Genomic DNA, 11791 nt, shown 5'->3' with positions numbered 1-11791 from the left:
TTCGAATTACTGACCTAGTTTATACCAGGTGATTACATTTCTAGGTCACTTTCAGTGGTTCATAGTAAAGGCTATAAAACCTAGCTGTGGATACAATCCACGATGATCTTGCACTGTTAATGTAGGCATATCAATAAACCAGATTACATGACAGGCCAGTGTTAAACAACACGTCTAGCCTCGAACAATGATAGATCCATTTGAAAACTGCCAGGAACGGTGCAGCTGTTTAAACTTTTTTCGCAGCCTTTTCTCCACGTTACGTCCTCGCAAATAGTCAAAAACGTTCTTAACAAAGCCTGCCCGAAACACTTAAGTACAAGAGTGTTGTGGTTTCAAAGCAGTGAAGAAACAAAACGTTGGAAAATTTAAAAAAGGAAACAGGGTAACCCAGTTCGAACGAGAGGACGTGGTGTTTGTTTATCGTAAAGGTAAGATGCAAACTGGGTTTTTGTGATTAGAAATCGTGTTACCTAGCCTCTGCATTTGGTGTTTTTGTCGTGACCAACAACAGTGGCATCGGGATTCGCCTTCAAAATAAATCACCCATTAACTTGCAAACTGATTTTTTAAAAACGAATTGGAATTATGCCACACTTGTTCTAAACAAGGTTGTAATGTTATACACATTCAGCCTACTCGGGAACACAATGAAGTTTACACATGTTCGCGTTGTAGCTCTTATTGTACTACTTAAACTATGGACAATCACCTCACTATTCAGCCTATTGTACTTGTTGAACATTCATATTGCTATTGTATATTACCCCCATTTCATGGACTCAAGATCAATAGGTATCAGCTTACTTTCAATTTCATGGACCCAATATCCGTAGGTAAGGTAAATGAGCGTTCAGCCCGTTCTCTTGAGGTGGAGTTTGAGTTTTGATTGCTGGTCGCGGAATTTGGTAGCAACAACATTGAGTCTCTGTCAGTCGATTCTTGTAAAAGTGTCAATTCTGAAAACGCTTACCTGTACAACTGCGGTTTTTCCGCGGGGTGCTGAAATTCATTTTTTTTGTTAAAAGGATACAACCTCCCTCTCGTTTGTGTGGCACAAATCCGCACGCATGTGCCAATTGAATCTCAGTTTACGTAGTACGACCGACACGAGGAAGAAGTCAGTGGTTTGATTTGATAAAAGTTTAAAGTATGAATTTTCAGGACTGCAGTTGTAAAGGGTAAACCGGTAATGTAGGCGTTTTCAGAATTGACTGAAGGTGACTGTTGTTGCTAGTAAATCCCGCGACCGGTTATCCAAACTCAACTATATAAAAAAAAAAGGATAGGAGTTGAGCGTTACTCAACTATAGGCAAGGCTGTACATTTCAAGATGAATGTTAAATACACACAATAGGCTGAACAGTTGAAGTCCCGCAATAAGAGATACGATAATATTTGTAACCTGTGGGTGACGCTGAGTAGGCGGGACCCAAGATCCAGACAGAGGTAAGGCTGTACAATGCATATAAGACGTATGTCCCCAATGCAATTATGACGTCTAATACATCCTCAGTGCGATGTCAACTCATTATACTTTATCTGTGTCAAATTAACGGCATTTTGTTTACACAACATTAAAAACTTGTTTAGCATTAACTAGTCCAATTGGCACGATTCCATTATTTGCATCAGTTTCAATGGGGGACTTTTATTTTGAACGCTAACCGCCGATTCCAATTTTGCCTATGCCATCTATATATTTATATGTACATATTCTTATTCATTCCTTTACACTTGTGTGTATAAGGTAGTTGTTGTGAAATTGTTAGATATTACTGCATGATCGGAACTAGAAGCATTTCGCTACACTCGCATTAACATCTGCTAACCATGTGTATGTGACCAATACGATTTGATCCTCACACTGATGTTGTTCATGACACAGTGGTCAGTATTTGGCACTTCTTCCGCGCGTGTAAAGGTGTCCGCATGCTTCCTAGTCGAAACGGTTCGTGCATATATTATGTTTGTGGACTTCGTTGAGGGTTTATGGAGACAAGCCGAAGTTCGGAGCCGAAGTCTACTGATCATTTTCCATCAATGGATGTTTTTTTATTTTTCCGTTATTTTACAAGATAAGTTGACTGAGAACACGTTCTCATTTACAGCAACGTGTGGGGAATAGTTACAGGGGAGAGGAGGGGGATGAATGAGCCAATTGTAAACTGGCGACCAACCCTGCTTAGCTTCAGAAGCAAGTGGCCCCACCACCACCAAGCAAGTGGCCCCACCACCAAGCAGGTGGCCCCACCACCAAGCAAGTGGCACTATGAAGACTACGGAGCTCTCCAAACAGGTCAGGGACAAAGTTGTGGAGAAGTACAGATCAGGGTTGGGTTAAAAAAAATATCCAAAACTTTGAACATCCCACAGAGCACATTAGGGCCTAATTAATTTATTGCAATTGACTGTATAAACTGTAACTCAGTAAAATCTTTTAAATTGTTGCGTTTATATTTTTGGACCATTGGCTTCCCTGAAAACAGGTACTGACAGGAGGCGTGACGAGGACGCTGATCCAGTGGACCTGGTGCCAGTAAGGATGGTCTTCACGGAGGCGATAAGACCGTCCAGGATAGAGAAATCCTTCGACTTCACTGCCTTTTCAATGGTAAGGTCCCTTGCACCATAGGGACACTTGACCTCCACCACTGCTGTGGTGCCCACCAGACCATCTGGTGAGGCACTCAGGATCCCAGACCCCATGACCCAAAGCCCTGACTCCTGCACATCCATCCCTGTAGCCATTTTGAATGCCTTGATGTCCTCCTCTTTGTTATCTGTGCCCCACTTTACAGACAACACCCCATCCAATGACTGTGATCTGAGGACCCTTTTTTTTTAGCAGCGAGGGAGTAACGTGCTTGGCCCTAACTGCTGCGCCAAATGTCTGGCCGTCAACCTCCCTCTCCTTATGATGTGCCAGTTGGGGTTGGTGCACTGTGCCAACTGTTGCCTGCCGTATAGCATCCTGCTGCTCCACCGACAGCGCCATGCATGCTCCAGGTGCCTTTAAAAAAAATATGTTTGGTACAGACATGCCATTCCACTGAACCTGCCCCAGAGATGGTTCCTTAGTCACTGAAGATCCTCCTCTGTGGGCTCTAGGGACAGAGACTTAGTCGTCTTTCGGCCGGGTAAAGATCCTCCACTGACTGCATCTGGTTGGGCACAAGTGGCTTCCTCCACTCACATTACACATCCATACAGCCGATATTGTGAACCGCAAAAATAGCCAATGCAGTTGCATGGCTGCACTTAGGAGCTCCACATGTGGTAGAGAGAATCCCCTGGTCACCTATAGAGACCTGCCAAGAGGAAAGTGCTATATGCATGACTTTGAACACCTTGAAATGCATTTGTTGTAAGAAATGTGCTATATTTATTGAACAAAAATTAAAAAAAATCATACAATTTCAACAATTCTGAGTTACAGTTCAAATATAAGGAAATCATTGCAATTGAAATAGTCATTAGGCCCTTCCCACATGACTGGGAAGGGGCGCAGCCTTGGGTGGGCCTGGGAGGGCCCACCCGGGAGGGCCCACCCATGGCCCTCCCACCCATGTGAGGAGATTCATGGGTGGGCCTGGGAGGGCATAGGCCCAGCCAATCAGAATGAGTTTTTACCCACAAAAGGGCATTATTACAGACAGAAATACAGTATCATCAGCTGCAGAAAAGTCAGCAAATTCACATGCAATAAGTAAATGTTAATCTACTGACTGGTTTATGCTACAAAGTGGACAGTGTTGTCCCCAGTGACACCAGTTTGATTATTTGAAGCTTCATGTTTGAGATTTCATCCCAGCATTTAGAATGTGAGGTTCTGAGGCTTATAATGTTCATGGTCTCAGACGATCCCACAGATGAAGAAGCTGGAAGTGGAGGTCCTGGGCTGTCCTGGTTACACATGGTCTGTGGATGTGAGGCCAGTTGGATGTACTGCCAAATTATCTTACAAAGTTGGAGGCGGCTTATGGTTTTATTGTCCCCAGCACAAGGTGCACCTGTGTAATGATCATGCCGTTTAATCAGTTTGACATGCCACACCTGTCAGGTGGATGGATTATATTGGCAAAGGAAAAATGCTCACCAACATGGATGTAGACAAATTTGTACACATTTTGTGCATAATGGAACATTTCTGGGATCTATTATTTCAGCTCATGAAACATGGGACTAACACTTTACATGTTGCCTTTTATATTTGTATTCAGTATAAAGTTATTTGATTGATTGACATTACAGCTGTAAAATATTTAACAAGTGCAGTTGTTCCATAAACGTTCAATTGAGAACTTGGGATTGTATCACTTGATATACCATACACTGTGAAGGATCCTATAAATCAAGACTGAATGCATGTGCCACTCTGAATAAATAAATACTGTGACTTTGAAGATTTGTCTCTGGTTATGCAACAACAATACAGGCTGGATGTTTAAAAGTCAATCATTCTGAATGTCAATAGATTATTAGATGAATTCTCATCAAATGACAACATTCTAGAATTGCATTATCACTCATCTAAGTCGCACCTGGGGAAATCTGGTTGACGATTATATAATTGATTTTCTTTCCTTGTAGAATGTTGACAGTATAGAAAACATTGTATTGCTAAGATTCTCAAACTTAAACCTCTACAGGATCGGTGTCCTGACCTCGGGTCGGTTGAGCTAAAGTAGGCTAATGTGATTAGCATGAGGTTGTAAGTAACAAGAACATTTCCCAGGACATAGGCATATCTGATCTGGGCAGAAAGCTTAAATGATTGTTAATCTAACTGCACTGTCCAATTTGCAGTAGCTCTTTCAGTGTAGAATACCATCCTATTGTTTGAGGAGAGTGCACAATTATGAACTTAAATTTATGAATAAACCAATTAGGCACATTTGGCCAGTCTTGATACATTTTTAATAGATATGCAATAGTTCATTGGATCAGTCTAAAACTTTGCACATACACTGCTGCTATACAGTGGCCAAAGTCTAAATTGCACCTGGGCTACAATAATTCATTATGGCCTTTCTCTTGCATTTCAAAGATGCTACAAAAAAAATAAAGACACTTTTTTTGTGTGTATTTACCAGATGTAATGTGTTATTCTCCTACATTCATTTCACATTTCCACAAACTTCAGTGTTTCCTTTCAAATGGTATCAAGAATATGCATGTCCTGAGCTACAGGCAGTTAGATTTTGGTATGTCATTTTAGGCGAAAATTTAAAATTGGGGTTGGATCCTTTAAGAGGTACACTCACTGACACAGGATAAACTTTATTCCTCATGTTGGCCCTCACCAAACCTTTAAATTGCCCCATCACTATAGCTGCACTTCTCCATCTGGCCAGATTTAGTGGTATTCTCCCTTTTTAATGCTCATCCTTGAAAAATGCCGAAAGGTCTGAAATAGACACCGAAGTCGACATACTGTACAGACAATGATCTATAGTAGGCTAAGTAAAACAAAATGATTCGATCTACTGCTCTGCTAACTAGCTAGCTAAAGTGTAGTCTGTGGCTAGCTAAGAAGGATAAAGGGGACGTAAGAAGTTGAACACTTTATTCATTTCAATACAGCACATAGATTCACCATGGAAAGGCAGAAAAATGCATCCGGTCGCGCTAGTGAACGGTAGCCGACAGTGTTGGCTACAAATGACCCGCAGGAATTTGTAGTCTTGCCGAGGTCTTCTCTGTTGCTAATTAACATTTCACATTTTTGAGAGTAAATTGAGGCGAATAAATTGATTAAAAACTCACCTTGTTCGAGAGAGAATTACAAGGTCACCAAAACCGTCACGCCAAGTTAAGCCAACACCAAACATGTATTTAATTGGAAGTGTTTGGAAAATAAATTATGTCAAGACGATTGGAACCTTTTTCCGGGTGTGACCGCTAGGTTTTTTTTTTTTTTTTTTTACCGTGGAGGGGGGAAGAAGGCACACAGATACCAATGTTTGGAAGTCAAATATGACTTTCCTGTGAATATTTTGTCTCATATTTCCAGCCGAATAAGGACGAAATCAGCGGACAGGTAGAGTCAGTTCAAATGAAGTGTATTCAACATTTAGACTATATGTTAGGTAGGAGTGAGAAAATAAATGTCACATTCGGATTCGAAAGAGGCATCCCCTCTAGCGACATTGTGACAGCTTATTGTGCATAAACTGTCCAATAAGCTGTCACACTAACCAGTGGTGGAAAAAGTTCCCAACTGCAATACTTGAGTAAATGTAAAGATACCTTAATAGAAAATGACTCAAGTGAAAGTCACCCAGTAAAATATTACTTGAGTAAAAGTACTTGGTTTGAAATATACTTGCTCAAATATGCTTAAGTATCAAAAGTAAAAGTACAAATAATTTCAAATTCCTTACATAAAGCGAACCAGACTGCACCTTTTTCTTGTTTTTTTTTAACCAGGATACACTCCAACAGTCAGGCATAATTTACAAACAAAGCATGTGTGTTTAGTGAGTCCGCCAGATCAGAGGCAGTAGGGAGGACCAGGGATGTTCTCTTGATAAGTGTGTGAGTTATACCATTTTCCTGTCCTGCTAAGCATTCAAAATGTATGGTCTACTTCTGGGTGTCATGGAAAATGTATGGAGTAAAAAGTACATTATTTTCTTTAGGAACGTAGTGAAGTAAAAGTTGTCAAATATAAATAGTACTTTAAAGCATTTTTACTAAAGTACTTTATACCACTGACAGTAACCTGCTCATTACATTAGAAACATCTGAAGAGTTGTCTCGCTATCTTTAGAAGTCCGTCATTGGCATAGTTAGTCACCCATTATAGCCTATGGTTCATCATTTTCATGTTACGCCTAGCTTTGATGCCATCACAATGTCAAAAGTCTCTTGGTTGCGTCAGAGCTATGTTGCACCTTGTCCCAATGGACTTTTAGGCCATTTAGGCTCGGTGCAAAATGACGAAACATTAACTCTGTACCTAGGCTGTTGCATTCAGAAACATGTCCTTTCTAAGCTGTCTGACCCTTTGCTCTTCCAAACAAAAGACCTTGTGACCAACACATTCCCATGGAAATATATCGTCAGCATTTTCATCCCCCATGACAGGAAGACAGGCTATAACGAGCTGACTGGTTAAATTTAGAGATCTTGGAACTACACTGAACAAAAAAATAGAAACGCAACATACAACAATTTCAAAGATTTTTACTGAGTTACAGTTCATATAAGAAAATCAGTCAAATGAAATAAATAAATGAGGCCCTAATCTATGGAGTTCACATGTCTGGGGAATACAGATATACATCTGTTGGGCACAGATGCCTTAAAAAAAAGTAGGTGCGTGGATCAGAAAACCAGTCCGTATCTGGTGTGACCACAATTTGCCTCATGCAGCGCGACACATCTCATTCGCATAGAGTTGATCAGGCTGTTGATTGTGGAATGTTGACCCACTCCTATTCAATGGCTGTGCGAAGAGGCTAGTTATTGGCGGGAACTGGAACACGCCGTCGTACATGTTGATCCAGAGCATGCCACACATGCTCAATGGGTGACATGTCTGGTGAGTATGCAGGCCATGGAAGATCTGGGACATTTTCAGCTTCCTAGAATTTGGTACAGATCCTTGCGACATGGGTCAGTGCATTATCATGCTGAAACATGAGGTGATGGCGGCTAATGAATGGCACGACAATGGGCCTCAGGATCTCATCACAGTATCTCTGTGCATTCAAATTGCCATCGATAAAATGCAATTCTGTTCATTGTCTGTAGCTTATGCCTGCCCAAACCATGTGGGTATAGAGTTTTTACCTTGTCCTTCTTGTGGTATTTGAACCTAGAACTTATTTGACCTTTTCAGTAAATGTGCATCAGAAGGTAATATGCATTAATTCATTAGTATTTGACCGGGTTTCATTATTGAGACATCCGCTTTTTAAAGCTGTGAAAGAATGGATTCAGTGACAATGGGGTTGGGGCATGGCTCTGCCTGCTCATCCATTATTCATGAGAGTCAGGGAGGGATGTGGAGCCTAGGCAGCGCTTGTTGATACTCAGTCAGTGTGGGTGAGGGATAGTAATTGAAGAACAGCCATTGCCATTCAGTGCAGTCAAATTGACATTTTCCATAAAGGTAAGCCACTCGGTTCTTTGTTAGTTATTTGACTTTGCTCATTGCTATTTGTGAGGCCTGTATAAAATTAAGGCTATTTAGTCTACTTATCTTCTATTTCTTGGTGTTTCTTTGTTGGTATTTTGTTGGTTTCTTTTTTGCAATGGTGGGGGATGAGGTGAAGTTTTCAACCCCCTCAATCAATACTCTGTGCAGGGAACCTTGAGGTTCCATTGATTGTTGTCTGGTCACTCATTGTCCATTCTTTTGTGCTGATAGCGGCTGTGCTGCCTCTGATACACATGAGGGTGTGTCAGCGGGTTCGTGTTGCCTCAGCTGTAAACAAAGGCTCTGTTCAGTTGTGTGTATGAATAATCTGATATGAGAGAAAATAAATCATAGACCTTTTTTTTTCATTTTAAACAAAGCCTGTTATCTGCTAGCCTTACCATACTTTCTTAGATTTAGCCTATGTAGGCCTAAAGGCAGAGAATCAGATTCAATTTTCTTCATCTGCTGTTTGGTGGCAGACTGATGTAGCCACCAGTTTTCAAAATATGCTTCTTTCTTACAATCATACAGGCAGTGTTGAATCTTATGCATTTATGATATTGAAGAATAATTAAGACCTATCTAAGGTCTTTGCTGAAGTTAATATATTATGTATAGGCTAATAAAAAGATTCATTCAAGTTTTATAGGCTAAATCATTATATTTGTTTAGGAATACATTTTCAGGCTCCGTTGCTCATGAAGGCTTTCCCAGCTCTTTTTGTCTTAAGTTTTGTCATTGGGTGAAATTCATAATTTTGTATAAAATTAGGCACATTTCAGATTGTTTTGTCATTGGGCATACCGCATAATTCTGCAAGTAGACGGCACAACAATCGTTCTCCACTTAGCCAATCCTTGAAAGGTTTCCCCATCTCATTTGTTTGAGTATTTTTCAACTAAATCATGCTATGTAGGCTAAGACCTAATGATCAGCTACAATCGCTGATAGTAAAAGGCAATTTTTTGGCCGAGACCCTGCCCTTGTCCAATAGACAAAGTTAAGAAGGCACAGCACATCCTGACATAGCCTAAGCAGCAGAAATTGGAGTGCTGTGTATGTCCATAACTGCCAATTAAGTAGGCTTCGGGCCTTTTCTTTGCCTTCAATGATGGAGCTCATCTCATTATTGTATTGGGCTGTATTGTTTTGTCTTATAGTCTAACGTAGCCATGGTGACTGCTTTGCTCTCATTATTCCTCTATGTCTGGAAGACGTACTGTAGTTCCTAATTAGTTCAGATTGTCAGAAGTATGAGTGGGTTCGACATCTTTGGTTCAGAGACAGGGTAATGGGGGCATAGCCTACTGTTATTAGGGGTAGCCATTTCATTATTATTTTTTTGACTGTTTGAGTACTCAAGTGTTTTTTTTTTTAAGAGTACTCGAATGAAAATAAAAAAGATTTTTAGAACAAAAGGCCTGCACTGGATTTTTTTTTTTTTGCGCATTTATCTATACTGAGCAAAAATAGAAACGCAACGTGTGAAGTGTTGGTCGCATGTTTCATGAGCTGAAATAAAAAAAATCCCTGAAATTTTCCATACGCACCAAAAGCCTATCAATAAGCTATTTAAACAATATAAGGCCACTCTATAATGTGTGGTTTTGTCACACAACACAATGCCACAGATGTCTCAAGTTTTGAGGGAGCGTGAAATTGTCATGCTGACTACAGGAATGTCCACCAGAGCCGTTACCAGAGAATTGAATGTTAATTTCTCTACTATAAGCCTCCTCTAACATCTTTTTAGAGATCTGGCGGTACGTCCATCCGGCCTCACATCCGCAGACCACGTGTAACCACGCCAGCCTAGGACCTACCCATCCGGCTTCTTCACCTGTGGGATGGTCTGAGACGAGCCACCCGGACAGCTGATGAAACGGTGGGAACTGTCTCAGGGAAGTTAATCTACGTGCTCGTCGTCCTCACCAGGGTCTTGACCAGATTGCAGTTCAACATCGTAACTGACTTCAGGGAGCAAATGCTCACCTTCGATGTCCACTGGCACGCTAGAGAAGTGTGCTCTTCACGGATGATCCCCGGTTGAATCTGTCCCGGGCAGATGTGTATGGCGTCATGTGGGCGAGCGGTTTGCTGATGTCAATGTTGTGAATAGAGTGCCCCATGGTGGTGGGGTTATGGTATGGGCAGGCATAAACTACGGACAACGAACACAGTTGCAATTTATCAATGGCAATTTTAATGCACAGAGATACTGTGATGAGATTCTGAGGCCCATTGCAGTGCCATTTATCCGCCGCCATCACCTCATGTTTCAGCATGATAATGCCCATGTCGCAAGGATCTGTACACAATTCCTGGAAACTGAAAATGTCCCAGTTCTTCCATGGCCTGTATACTCACCAGACATGTCACCCACTGAGCATGTGTGGGATGCTCAAGATCGACGTGTTCCAGTTCACGCCAATATCCAGCAACTTCGCACAGCCAATGAAGAAGAGTGGGACAACATTCCACAGGCCACAATCAACAGACTGAACAACTTAACGTGAAGGAGATGTGTCACGCTGCATGAGGCAAATGGTGGTCACATCAGATACTGACTGGTTTGATGATTCACACCCCTACCATTTTTTTAAAATATATTTGTGACTAACAGATGCATATCTATAATCCCAGTCATGTGTTATACATAGATTAGGGCCCAATGAATTTATTTCATTTGACTGATTTCCTTATATGAATTTATATGAAATATTTTAAATTGTTGCATGTTGTGTTTTATATTTTTGTTCAGTGTATATGTCAATAGTGTGCATCAATGCCTACTTTATCATAACCATTACAGATAACAAATTCTAATTGCTAAATGGGCCTGACAATGGGCCTCAGGATCTTGTCACTGTATTTCTGTGCATTCAAATTGCCATAAAAACAATGCAATTGTGTTTGTTGTCTGTAGTTTGTGCCTGCCCATACAATAACCACACCGCCACCATGGGGCACTGTGTTCACAACATTGACATCAGCAAACCGCTTGCCCACACGATACCATACACGTGGTCTGCGGTTGTGAGGCTGGTTGGACTTACTGCCAAATTTTCTAAAAAGTCGTTGGGAGGAGGCTTATAGTTGAGAAATGTACATTCAATTCGCTGGCAACTGCTCTGGTGGACATTCCTGCAGTCAGCATGCCAATTGCACGCTCCCTCAAAACTTGAGACAACTATGGCATTCTGTTGTGTGACACAACTGCACAATTTAGAGTGGCCTTTTATTGTCCCCAGAACAAGGTGCAACTGTGTAATGATCATGCTGTTTATTTATTTTTTATTACTCCTTTTTCTCCCCAATTTCGTGGTATCCAATTGGTAGTTAGTCTTGTCTCATCACTGCAACTCCCATACAGACTCGGGAGAGGCGACGGTTGAGAGCCGTGCGTCCTCCGAAACACAACCCAACCGAGCCGCCCCGCTTCTTGACACATGCCCACTTAACCCGGAAGCCAGCCACACCAATGTGTCGGAGGAAACACCGTACACCTGGCGACCATGTCAGTGTGCACTGCGCTCGGCCCGCCACAGGATTCGCTAGTGTACGATGGGACAAGGACATCCCTGCCGTCCAAACCCTACCCTAACCCGGACGACGTTGGGCCAATTGTGCGCCGCCCCA

At 41.6% G+C, this 11791-nt stretch overlaps 1 protein-coding gene across 5 annotated transcripts in view; it reads left to right on the top strand.

The window, feature by feature from the left end:
* Positions 1-304: 304 nt before the first annotated feature.
* LOC139384168 (kinase D-interacting substrate 220a) overlaps positions 305-11791 on the top strand; it is a 97274-nt gene continuing 85787 nt past the window's right edge. For 2 of the 5 annotated variants that reach the window (XM_071128873.1, XM_071128870.1), the window contains exon 1: positions 6490-6540. The gene's annotated coding sequence lies outside the window, so the exon portion shown is untranslated. Of the gene's footprint in view, positions 432-2488; positions 2615-5928; positions 6044-6489; positions 6541-11791 lie in introns of those variants that run through there. The other 3 variants (XM_071128872.1, XM_071128871.1, XM_071128869.1) reach the window with 3 other exon arrangements.

The sequence above is a fragment of the Oncorhynchus clarkii genome, chromosome 25 (genome assembly GCF_045791955.1).
Source record: "Oncorhynchus clarkii lewisi isolate Uvic-CL-2024 chromosome 25, UVic_Ocla_1.0, whole genome shotgun sequence".
NCBI lineage: Eukaryota > Metazoa > Chordata > Actinopteri > Salmoniformes > Salmonidae > Oncorhynchus > Oncorhynchus clarkii.
Note: the sequence above shows the minus strand (reverse complement) of the source record. Positions and strands in the feature narration are given on the sequence as shown.